The sequence below is a fragment of the Ictidomys tridecemlineatus genome, chromosome 5 (genome assembly GCF_052094955.1).
Source record: "Ictidomys tridecemlineatus isolate mIctTri1 chromosome 5, mIctTri1.hap1, whole genome shotgun sequence".
Taxonomy (NCBI): domain Eukaryota; kingdom Metazoa; phylum Chordata; class Mammalia; order Rodentia; family Sciuridae; genus Ictidomys; species Ictidomys tridecemlineatus.
Genome location: NC_135481.1, coordinates 106,467,144 through 106,480,274, shown reverse-complemented (window position 1 = coordinate 106,480,274; position 13,131 = coordinate 106,467,144). Strand labels below are relative to the sequence as shown.

At 34.6% G+C, this 13,131-nt stretch overlaps 1 long non-coding RNA gene across 1 annotated transcript in view; it reads right to left on the bottom strand.

The window, feature by feature from the left end:
• LOC144377907 (uncharacterized) overlaps positions 1-4,331 on the bottom strand; it is a 49,084-nt gene extending 44,753 nt beyond the window's left edge. Inside the window, exon 1 of the long non-coding RNA XR_013439184.1 lies at positions 4,161-4,331. This is a non-coding gene — a long non-coding RNA (uncharacterized LOC144377907). The remainder of the gene's footprint in view (positions 1-4,160) is intronic.
• Between the last annotated feature and the right edge of the window lie 8,800 nt (positions 4,332-13,131).

Sequence of the window (13,131 nt, the reverse complement as noted above, 5' to 3'; positions counted from 1 at the left end):
TCACCCCCCCTTATCAATGCAGATAATATTCAATAAGGGTTTGCTGAGTTTAATTGCCATCTAGCTAACTTCAAGGTTAAAAGGGTTGTCTAAAATTGGAATGAAATGGCAGACTAATGTAAAAACAAGTCAAGAAACACATGAAGTTCTGAAGGTAATTCTGCATATTTACAATCTGAGATGGCAAATACAGTGAATCCTGAACTAATGAGAGAGCTAAATTTTATTTTACACTTTTATAATTTAATGATTGTGATAAATGTGGGCCAAATTAAAAAAAAATGCAAGGTTATAAGTTAAGTGAAAATACTACTTGAAGGAAATATAGATTAAGAATAATAAGTTATATACTTAATGTTGGTTCAAGATGCTAATATTGTTCAATGTTGGAGAATTAATGAAGCACAAAATATATGACAGTAATTTCTCTCAATTACAAGTTCCACAAAGGAAGGATTTTTAAAATTTTTAATTCGGGATAGAAGATTTTGTTTAATTCAAACGTGTTTGAAGGTTACATACCAAATATCATCAGAGTTTTCTAGTTTCTTTGATATGAATTCACAAAAGAAAGAAAGAAGAAATAATCTAGAGCTATGAGAAACTGAAAGAGAACCAGGGCCAGTCATTTATATAGATAATTTAAAACACAGCTTATATAAAGTAGCTTTGCTTTGAGATCTTTGCAGTGTCTATTATGTGTATAAAATTGCATACAAAATAGTATCTGCAGTTAAAATAATTCAAATATTTTACCACCAAAGCAGTATTTATGTGTCCTTATTTTATCCTTTGCTGCCCTCTCATATAAAGATAACTTGAATTAAGACCACTATATAATGGAGGAATTGAGTTTGTACCCAGGTTCACTATGAGACTAAACCTTGAATATGTTGATCCTGGCATCCCTCATAGTGATCGTCCCCTGGATTGCAGCCAGTAAAAGACAAACCACCTAAGCAGAATTGCTGGGTTCACCCTGAGATCCTCTTACTTGAACATTTACATTTCTAAGCTGCTCAAGTAATAATGAGGTTACTGAATTATGTCTGTAAAATTCAGTTTTAATTAGTGAGATGTGAAAGGGAAGTGATTGAAAAAAACATGCAAAAAAATTGCACAATAAACACACAAAAAAGATGGTAAATGTCCTAGCAGTTGGGAGAATCCAAATTACAGTGAGGAAATGTCAGTTCCTCCTATCAGATTGCCAAAAATTTAAGAATTTATGAAATCTAATATTGGTGAGCATATGGAAAAAGGGCCAAACCCATACAATTTTGGTGGGAATATGAGGGGTATTTTTAATTATCATAAAAAACCAGCATTTTTTGATGATAATCAAAATTTGAAATGCATATTCTTTCACTTAGCAATTTTTATCTAGAAATTTATAATTTAAAACTACATACTGAAGTGTTTGAGAACATGCATATATTGTGTATGTATACATATTAGAATGATTATATATTAGAATGATTTAAGTATACATATTTATCTCATTTAAAATTATAAGCAATTTGATATAAAATGGAAAGCAGGTTAAATTACTCACAAATACTAAATAGCCATTAAAAATAGCCACAGACATTTATGTATTGACAAAGAAGAGTAAATTCAGACTGCTAAATATAAACAGATAATTGCAAAAAAAAAGTATGTGTATTTTCTAATTTCCTTGTTTGTAAGTGAAAACTACATATATAGTATACTTTATATATATGAACTATAAATCTACCTATTTACCTATCTATCTACAAATCTATTTACTTCAATATCTATATATTGCAAGAATAAAATTCTGGAACTGAAGGAGTGATGAAAATCTGCTTGGTTGAAACAGGAAAAAGCACTCCTGCTGTTACATTAGCCTGGGTGAGGAGACAGATGCAGAGGGAATCTGCAGCCAAGTTACCAGGAAACACCGTTTCTCCCAAGGCCCCAAAGCCTTGGTATTCAGTAAGAAATGCCACAGCAACACCCTCCTTGAGTACCTGCTGCTTCTGCCTAGTGTTGCTCAGACCTGCCTGGGGATGTCCAGTGGTGTCATACCACATCTCCTGGCAGCTCTTAGTGCCTTAATAATCTCTCTTCTGATCCCATCTCAGACAAAGTAAATTTTCTAGAACTGATCCCTTTTCCTATACATCTTTCTTTGAATTTTTCACTGGGAGCCCACCTAATCATGAGACTTGGCCCTCCTCTCCCATGTCAAGTGGCAGATGTTGCTACTCGAAAGTGCCTACCCTTCATGCTTAAGGTAAAGAAATTTGAATTTGTTAAGAGTGCGTGTTTATTCCTAGTGGTCTTTGGCTGATGCAGTTTTTACAACATGTACATACATGTGTTTACCTTGGTGTGTGCATGTCTCTATCTCTATCTTTCTCTTGACTTATCTGTCATCTCATTTGGTAAATCAGGAAAAGTTCTGGAAGGTACATGTGACACTTAAGCAACTTGTACTCCAAAGTACGCTAGTAGAGGAAGAATGATAACAACGTTATTGACAATTTACAATTATCTTGTTAGAGTGTTTGCCATGATCATGTATTTTTTTTTCTTTTTAAGTGGGGACATTAACAAATTTTTAAAAATCAGTTTATTTCAGCCATTTCCCTCTTATTTTACACACACACACACACACACACACACACACACACACACATACACACTCACACATTCCTTTCTGAGAAAGCTGAACATCTAGACTTCAGATGATGGAAAATGTAGGTACAGATAGTTAGTCCTTTAATCGTTTTCAAAATCCAAATCTGTACTTCTATTTCAGTCTGAAATGTATTTATTACTCAAAGAAAAACTATTAAAATAAACAAGTCATACAATTTTATTGCTGTTTATATTTTGCTTCTTTAAATTATATAGAATTGGGCTGGAGATGTGGCTCAAGCAGTAGCGCGCTCACCTGGCATGCACTGGGCGCTGAGTTTGATCCTCAACACCAAATAAAAATAAAAAATAAAGATATAGTGCCCACCTAAAAAAAACCCTAAAAATAAATATTTAAAAAAATTATGTAGAATTATTGCTTGACATCCACATTCATATTAAACTTATCTCATCATCTGTATCTATCTTTAACTCTGCATAACAATGCCTGCTTCATGTACGCAAGGAGTGAAGACTTACTTGAATGGGATTGAATAAAAGTACTTTCAAGCTCTGCTTCTCCCACACCTACCTGGCAACAAAGGGCATGGGAATGAGAAAGAGACCCAAGTACTGGAGATCAATGGACCATCTTTAGTCTTAATTAGCTACCATCACTGTACCTACTTCTCTAAAAGGGAACACAGATGGAAAAGTAATTAATGCACAGACTAATTAGTGATCTCATTTGCCAATTGTTCATGACAAATAAAACAGATTGCAGGAAATACTCAGCAGGTTGAAGCAAGGTGAGGCAAGTAGGGTGAGATGGAGAGATATTTATGACTGGATTGGTAATAAACCATAAAACAAATTATACATTTCCTTGAATAGCACTGGAGCAAGGAGATATCAGGAAGAAAAGTGAATCTTGAAAACTGCAACCATGGGCATTCTGCATTACTTCAGTGGGTATTTGACAACAAATTTGATTTGGTGTGTATCAATAATTATTTTGCCCACATGTAAACTTTTAGAAGAATTAATTCAATGTACCAATATAAAAATAGCTACAGATTTCTTCTGGAATGGCAAATGTTTGACCCTAACAGTCCATATAAAATATAATTTTTCAAGTTGTGCCTTCTCTTTGGAATCTTTTAGTCTGACTCTATTTCAATCAGGGAAAACTTATTTTTATTGAACCTCTATGTGTGATAATTCTGCTAATGGGATTTCCATACATTAAGAAAGTCACAGGAAATGAAAGAAAATTAAAACTCAAGGTAAGGGGTAAATACAATCCAACCCAAACCAACTTCTTCTCAGTGATAATTGCACTGATTTCAGCTGCTAGGTCCTGGTCCTTCCTCTTGTTTAAGTGAGAAATATTTGGGAACATGAGGGAAGCTTCAGAGTCCTGGACATCTGAGGACTGTGGATTCTTATGAGAAACAGAGGCATGAGAGACAGAAAGGACTATCAGCATCTTATGGGCAGTCATTCACCCCATTTCTCATTTTAGGAATTCTTAGCAACATTAAGCCACTTACCTGAGTATTTAATGTCTATGCTGGTGATGAAACACATCAATTTCCAGGCGAGTAACTTTTCTATTGACAGAGCTCATCATCAATAGTGTGAGAGGGTTTAAATGAAGAAGGTAGACAGGGACATTCATTTGAAATGATGTGGACTGCCAGGCTTGTAATCCCAGCAACTCAGCAGGCTGAGGTAGGAGGATTGCAAATTCAAGGCTCCTCAGTGATTTATTGAGTCCTTTTGCAACTTAGTGAGACACTATTTCAATATAATAAACAAACAAACAAACTGGGGATGTGGCTCAGAAGTTAAATGTCCCTGAGTTTAAAAAAGAAAAGAAAAAAAAATATGTAGAAATGTGGAGTTAATATTCTTCTTCTCTTTTATATTTTTATATTTAATTTAGTTCAACCTGTTTCTCTCTCACCCCTTTCCTCTCTTCTTCTCCACTATGTGTTTTCTTTTCTCTGTCTTCCCTCCCTAGAAGCTTCCATTCTTCCTCCTTCCCTCCCTCCCTCCCTCCTTCCTTCCTTCCTTTGTTCCTTCTTTCATTTCTCTCTCTTTCTTTCTTCTTATGCTGGTAAAATGATATTAGAAGACAAAATCTATCAGGAAGAACATATTTTGACCTGACAGAAAGCAAACTTCTACAAATTTCGCAAAGCCATTCAGTAACATAATATTTTGAGAAAATCTGCAGAATATGGCAATACCATGAAGTTATTTTTTTTTTAACAGTAACTGGAAGGTTATTTTTGCCATTGGTTGGGGGGAAATGTATTACATTGGACTGTTTGGTGCACATAGGACTTCTAGATTTCTTCAGTCCTGGCCCTAAAATCCAATGACAACCTTGATCCTGGTGACAACATAAAAAGCCCAAGATTTGTTTTACATTACCATGTAGCAAGGAGATAGCGCACCCTGCTAAGCACCACTGGTGCTTTGAGAATAAAGATTTCATTTGTGTTCATGTTTCGAATTTAATGACCACTTCATAAGTGCTCCATAAAGATGTGTCTTTTTCTTATGACACTGTGACAAGCAGTTTATATGTGAAAGCAGTCTTCATTAATTTCAAAGAAATATACAAATAAGAAATGCAATTATCACTTGCGTAAACTTTCCATTATTATTTTAGTAATAATGTAAAGAATGATGAACAAAAGAATTTCCATTTTTTTTTTTCTGGAAGACAAACTTATAAGGAATCTATTGTGTCATTTAGGGGGAACCCAATTCAATTGTTCCAGCTCTGTCTTGGAGAACACAGAACTCAGATTTTCTTTTCTTTTTAGTTAAAAAAAATGACAGCAGAATGCATTACAAATCTTATTACACATATATACCATAATTTTTCATATCTCTGTTTGTATATAAAGTATTTTGACACCAATTTGTGTCTTCATATATGTATTTTGGACAATGATTTCTGTCACATTCCACCATCCTTGCTAATCCCCAGCCCCCTTCCTTTCCCTCCCACCCCTCTTCCCTATCTATAACTTATCTATTCCTCCCATGGCCCACATCCCTACCTTACTATGAGTCAGTCTCCCTATATCAGAGAAAATATTTGTCATTTGATTACTTAGCATTATCTTCTCCAATTCCATCCATTTACCTACAAATGCCATGATTTTATTCTCTTTTATTGCTGAGTAAAATTCCATTGTGTATATATGCCACATTTTTTAATGTATTCATCCACTGAAGGGCATCTAGATTGGTTCCACAGTTTAGCTATTGTGAATTGTGCTGCTATAAACATTGATGTGGCTGTGTCCCTGTAGTATGTAGTCCTTTAGGTATAGTCTGAAGAGAGGGACAGCTGGGTCAAATGGTGATTCCATTCCCAAATTTCCAAGGAATCTCCATACTGCTTTTCATATTGGCTGCACCAATTTGCAGTCTCACTAGCAATGTATGAGTGTACCTTTTTCCCCACATCCTCGCCAACACTTATTGTTATTTGTCTTCATAATAGCTGCTGTTATTACTGGAGTCAGATGATATCTTAGAGTAGTTTTGATTTGCATTTCTCTAATTGCTAGAGATGATGAACATTTTTTCATATATTTGTTGATTGATTATAAATCCTCTTCTGAGAAGTATCTGTTCAGCTCCTTGGCCCATTTGTTGATTGGGCTATTTGGTTTTTTGGTGCTTAGCTTTTTGAGTTCTTTATATACCCTAGAGATTAGTGCTCTATCTGATGTGTGAAGGGTAAAAATTTGCTCCCAGGATGTAGGCTCTCTGTTCACCTCACAGATTGTTTCTTTCCCTGAGAAGAGGGTACAGGCCAATGTTGGGCTAGCATTGACCTGTACCCTCAGCTACAGTTCCATCCTCTCGGCTGTGCCAAGGACAGAGAAGCTTTGTTACTATCTTTTGAAATAAAGGGCTCTTCTTATCTTTGAGTTCTCTAGTTTTAAAAGTTTTACAAGTATTTTCAAGGAGCCTACATTTACAATATTTTCCCTCTGATTATAGTTCAAAAAAATTATATACAAAGAAATCTGGCTATATATTTTTAGATGTGTAGTAAAATGCTCTTAAACTTTACACTAAAAATAATCACTATTGACATTTGGTCTATAGTCCTCCTGGACATTTTCTGTGAGCATGTGTTTACATAAAGGGGGTTACACTCTGTATATCTTATACTACAGGATGCATATCTTGCCATATCTATGTAGAGTCTATCTCATCCATTTTATTATTATATAGCATATAATTTTACAATTTGATTTATAGTTGTTTTATTTGCATTAAATTCTCCATTGCACATAAAATTTCACATTGCAATTGTTCCTTTCATATTTAGATTGATCAATAAATGACATGTTGATTAGAGGAATAAAAAGAAAAGGAAACAGTCTTGTGAATTATCTAATTTGGATAAATAGAAATGTTTACATGTAAACTCAAATTATAGGTATTAACCTGTCCATTTTGATTAATAATAGGAATCTACATGTGTAGGAATATTGCACATTTTCAGAGTAATTTTACTTGTATCATCTGCTTCAATCTTCAAAAATCTCTCTCTGATATTTAGACTAAACATGACCATCCTTATTTTACAAATCATGAAATTGAGATCATGAGAAAAGGAGGAAATGACAGTTCTGGAAGTTTAACTCAGATTTTTTTCTTTGAATATTTAATATGCTAGCACTATAATCAGTGGAATATACATATTTATATATCGAATATGTGTTGGAAAAAATATATATATATATGAACATATATATTCAGAAATGGCTGATATTTGAAGGTGGAGGATTGACTTCCAACAACTATAAATTATTATTGTTATTATTATTCTTTGGTGCTGGGGATTAAACCCAGAGCTCAGGCCTGTTAAGAACATGTTCATCCACTAAACTAAATCCCCAGCTCCTTAAATTTTATAAACTCTCACATCTAGATCAAGTTTAATTATTTTCCAAAATTGTTTAATAACAGCTAAAATAGTGCCAATCATATCTACACACATAATATTAAGTGTACAGTTCAAAGAGAAACCTCATTTAAAATTTAATAATATTGGGCTTGGGATATTGCTCGGTTGGTAGAGTGCTTGCCTCACACCCTAGGTTCAATCCCCAGCACCACACACACACACACAAAAAAAAAAACAAACCTTTAATAATATTAATGCAGCTAACTAATATTTGTTATGTTTTGAAAATGGGCCAATTGACACTGTAAATGCATTATGTTTTAACCCTTCCAACAAATATCTGTATCAATATTGTTTTCTGTACTTTGCAGATAAGAAGATAAAGCCCAGGAAGATTTAATTTGCCCAAGGTCATTCAATTAATAGAGAAGAGTCTAATTCTGTATTTGTGGGAGAAAAATAAATACGATTACTTGATACTTCTCAATAGCAAAACACTATAAATTATTGATGCATTTGGAATCTATAATTGAGTCCTTTGTCTGGGTCCTGAGGAAAATCTTAAGGTTAGATCTTACTATAGTAGTTCATCATTTCCACTGAATCAAGGGCCAAAATAAGCACAATATAACTTAATGCCTATAAAAATGGATATTTTATCCATATAGTCACAAAAGGCAATCTACTTTGTACTAAGCACCTCAGAGATGCAAATACATTCTTATAAGAATTCTGTATTCAATTGCTATGGGTTTTGTACATGGAACTGAAGATACAGAAAGGGTGGTCACTCATTGTGTTAGTCAGTTTTTACATCTGTGATCAAGATACTTGACAAGAACTAAACTACTTAGAGGAGGAAAAGTTTATTTGTGTTCATAATTTAGAGGTTTAGAGGTTCAGTCCATGGTCTATTGTTTCCATTTCTCTGTGCCCTAGAGGAGGCAGAACACTATGGTGGAAGAGTGTGGTCGAGGGACACTGCTCCACTCTTGGTGGAGAGGAAGCAGAGAGAGAGAGAGAGAAAGGAGCTTTAGGAACTATGAACCCTTCCAGGGCACAGTCCTAGAGACCTACCTCCTCTACCATGCTCACCCTCCTACAGTTACCACCCAGTCCATTCAGGGGGGCTGATTAGGTCACAACTCTCATAACTCAATAAACTACCTCTGAATATCTCTGAATTAACACAGGAGGTATTATGGGACACCGCTGAATCTAAACCCTAACACCCATATTCCCTTTATACAAGTATGCCTCAATTTATCACATATAGAAGTTAGGATGATGTCTATGCTAAGTCTTGTTGGTATTCTAGTGTTTTTGTTAAGGCTTGTGCCAGTTTTTGTACCAATTATTATTGATAGACTAGAATAAATACATTATTCTGTACTCATTATTATTATTTTATAATGAAAAGTATCCCTTTTGAATCCAGTCTTTGGTTGTCATTTTTCTTTTTAAACCCCACTTCACTATCCTCATTTTCTTAGACATTGTTCAATGCAATTTTTTGCTGTTCAAAAGTTGACACAGAGAGAATCAATTTTAGTCTTATATGAAATTTCTTATTTAATAGAGGTCAGACATATTCCTTTAGTTTTTCATGAGTGGACTGCAAGAATTTCTGGGAAATATCTCCTAAAATGCCAAATCAGATGTAGTAAAATGTCCTCTATCCAGTGATAAAAACTTTTTTTTCCTAAAACTTCTTAAATTTTATTAGCAGAACTATATCATATTAACACCAAGATTACTATATTATAGTAACATTACTGTTCTTGATATACAACATCCATGATCCAGTAAATTCTGAGAAGGTGCTTCCACTCCTGGCTTGAGCTTTATTCTGCAGTTTATAAAGGCGAAGGCTCAGCATGGGAAATGATTTATATTCTTCAATAGGCACTGACAAGTTGAATCCCACAAGGTTATGTACTATATATTTCCACAATTGTCAGAAGTATCTATTGAGAGTCCATTGTGCATAGGGCAGTGCATTTCATGCTCTGTGGGGGGCAAGGAATAAAGTAGTTGATGGGGACTTTTCCTCCACGAACTAAAGAGATTTTAGAAAGAACCCATAAATCAAGCGGAAGATTATATTAGATGACCTCTAACATATTTCTCACTCTAAATTTCTAGTAATCATCTTCAGTTTCTGTCTCTTGTATATTTCAATTTAATCTGGCTAAAAATTATTTAAAATGGCTTCTCATAAGGAAGGACTCATTTAGTTCCTAAATGACTTAAAAATAAGTAGGAAATTATACAGGAATATGAACCAAGATGCTACTTAAATGAGTGTCATAGTAACTTTTTGTTTTGTTTTTATTGTACTGGGGATTGAACCCAAGGGTTCTCTCCCACTGACCTACAACTCCAATCTTTTAAAACTTTTTTTTTTTTAAAAAAAAACAAAAACAGAGTCTTGCTAAGTTACCCAGGCCGATCTAGAACTTGTGATCCTCCTGCCTTAGACTCCTGAGTCTCTGGGACTACAGGTGTGCACCACATTATCCACTTTTACTGAGTGCTGAGATAACCAAAGATTTTAATGTTCAGCACTGGCATGGGGAAGAAGAAGAAAAGGAAGCTAAGCAGTATTCTGGATTTTCCCTCCAAAGCCCAGCTTCATTGTTGTTTTGAGAAAGAGAACTTAGAAAACTAAGAATTCCATGTAATTTGATGCTGACACTAACCAGAAAAACATTCTACAGTGAAAAAAAAAATCTTGCCAGCTTCCTACAAGTGGGGGAAGAGTAGAAACTTGATTTGTATCCACTTTTGACTCTAGAATTTTCTCATGTGTGGTACAATATTCAGGGTGATTTTCTGGTTGGGGAGCAATGAGTACATATGCCACATCAGATTGTCTTAGTTTATGTTCTGTTGCTATAACACAATAATTGAGATGGGATAATTTATAGAGATAAAGCTTATTTGGGATCATGGTTTTAGAGAAAGTTCAAGCTCATCATGCTGACATGTGCAATGCCAAGCTCATACTTACAAAAGTGAGAAAAAAGGAACAAACCCTCACAACATCTAATCCATTTTTCTGAGAAAGGCATCAACCTTTTCAGAAGGCTCCACCCCAGTGACCCAAATTTCTCTCATTAGGCCTCCCCAACCATCACTGCCTCCAAAGTTCATGTGCTGGAAACTGAATTCCTCAGTGAGGCAGTGTGAGTTTGGCCTTGTCACAAAATGTCGTTAGTGTTATTTTTTTTTCAGTGCAATTGTATTTGTTTAGGAAATACAGTGTTTCACCTCCATTGTTTGTTACAGGTCAATCTGCTGGACAAGATTCCAAAAATAATTTTCTTCAACCTTCGGATGATGTTGATGAAACATTTTCCACACCAGGAACTATCAGCATGACTGTTTCTAGAATGCTGGTGTTTTGAAGGGTGGACACAGGTCCTGGAGATGGGAGTGGAAGGTGACCGTCCTCCATGGTTACCACTTGTGGAGTCACCATTGTTCAAATAATTTTCTGGCCAAATAAAGAGAAGTACTTCAGTTCTGCCAAGCAGACACTTTCTTGGCATCAGATTCTATATATAATTTAAAGGTGAACATTAATTTAAAATCCTTTGAGTGACATAAAAGAAAATGTCTTTGATAGGAATTTTTTAGAAGATATGAATGTATTTTTCATATGGTTGTTCTTTTTTTTAGTGAGCCTCCAAAAGTGTTCAGGGTTAGAGAGCAAATTCCTGTTTAGTACATAGTACCTTTGCATTGCTGTTATGCCTGAATGGGAGTTCAGAAAGCCCAGAAAAATGAGTCCTTAATAAGTCAATCGTTTGAAATTATTTATAGCATCAACTTCTTTTTATTTGTTGTTTGTTTTAATTAGAGGAGAAAGGGAGAAACTGCTAATTCATTGAGTACTGTTAAGTGTGCTAGGTAATGGGCAAGGTGTTTTCCAATCTGTTTTCTCATTTGATGTTATTTTATCAACACATCGATGGTAAATGAAAATTTCACACTTTTCATCTCTCAGACACAAATTTATAGGGTCAGAGACGGTGTGTGACTTGCCAAAATCATGTCATAAATAATACTTATGTCAGGGTTTGAATGCAAACTCCTAAGGCTTTAAAATCCAGGCACTTTCTGCTGTAGAGCGGATGATTTTACGATGACCAAAGGTTTTCCCATTTTGGGATCTCCTATGACAGCTGCCTTTCAATCTTATATTAGTCATATTTATTTTATTCCCTCATAATAGATTGTAAAATCTATTGAGAATAGACTGTGTGCTATTCTTGTGTTCCTCTCTCCTACAATTTCTGACGAAGTGTTGTGCGTACATAACATAATAAAATTCCTCTCCACTTGAAATATCTTCCCGCTTTGCCAATTTAAGAGAATCCAGATGTGATGTTTCTAAAGGAGACTTGTTAACATTCATTTCTTGAAAATAATTTTACACAGAGAAATTGTACAGGAGCAATTATAAATCAATATATCAGCCCATTTAAATTTAAAGTAGTCAGAATTCGTCACTTTCGTGTGAAGGAAGGATTTCATGAAATAAATACATTTCATGCCAGGATTTGAATTCCTAGAGAAAATGGATTGCTGGAGAATGTGAGAACTCAGTCTGACGACCTTCTATTCAGCTCTGAAATTTTTGGAGAACTGATTCATGTTTTTGTAAAAATAGTGACCAATTCAGAGCTCACTTTGACAATCAGGCTATATATACCATTCACAAAAATGGTGACAATAGTCAATATTCTGAATAGCTTCCCTGTGTCAGATACCATGGTATGTCCTTTGCAATTCATTTATATTTACTTCTCAAAACAATTACAGAAGAAAATATTTTCATCCCCATTTTATGGATAAAAATATCTTAGAGACTACATTTTCTATCTAGAACTGTAATAAGTGGCAGAGGTGGGATTTATAAATAGGTCTATCTGACTTCAAATTCATTCTCATCTTTGAAAGCGATGTCACGTCATGAAGAGTACAGAATCTGTCTCCAACTGCCTAGATTAGAATTCCAGCTCCATTTACAGCAAAGGGAACCTCATCCACATAAACTCCATTTCTCTAGGCTTTAGCTTTCTTATTCATAAAGTGGGAGATGTGGAGAAATTGAAAATGTTTTCACGTAAGTTACACAATGCTTAATACAAAATAAGTGATGAATAAATACTACCAGTTGTGATGATGCTGTTGATGAGGAAGTTGATGATGATGAAGAGGGTCAAACTATAAATGATGCTTTCATATTTAAATCCCTGGTATCTTCCATAGAGCTTGGACAACTTTTTGTTTCCTTTGGGTAGGAAAAGGCTGAGCATGGCATGTATGTTCAAGAAATATTTGCTGAATGAGCATTGAAGAGATTATAAAACCTTGAATTTTATTTGTCCTTTATTCTCACTTCTCTAAATCTCATGCTGTAACCAGTCCATATAAACCCATGCTAGGTAGAAATATCATGAACGGTATTATCTGTATCTTAACAAAAGAATTTTCAGATATTTAAAATTTAAACACTGTCATCTTGAATACAGTATCTTGGCTAGTACAGGCATTTATTAATT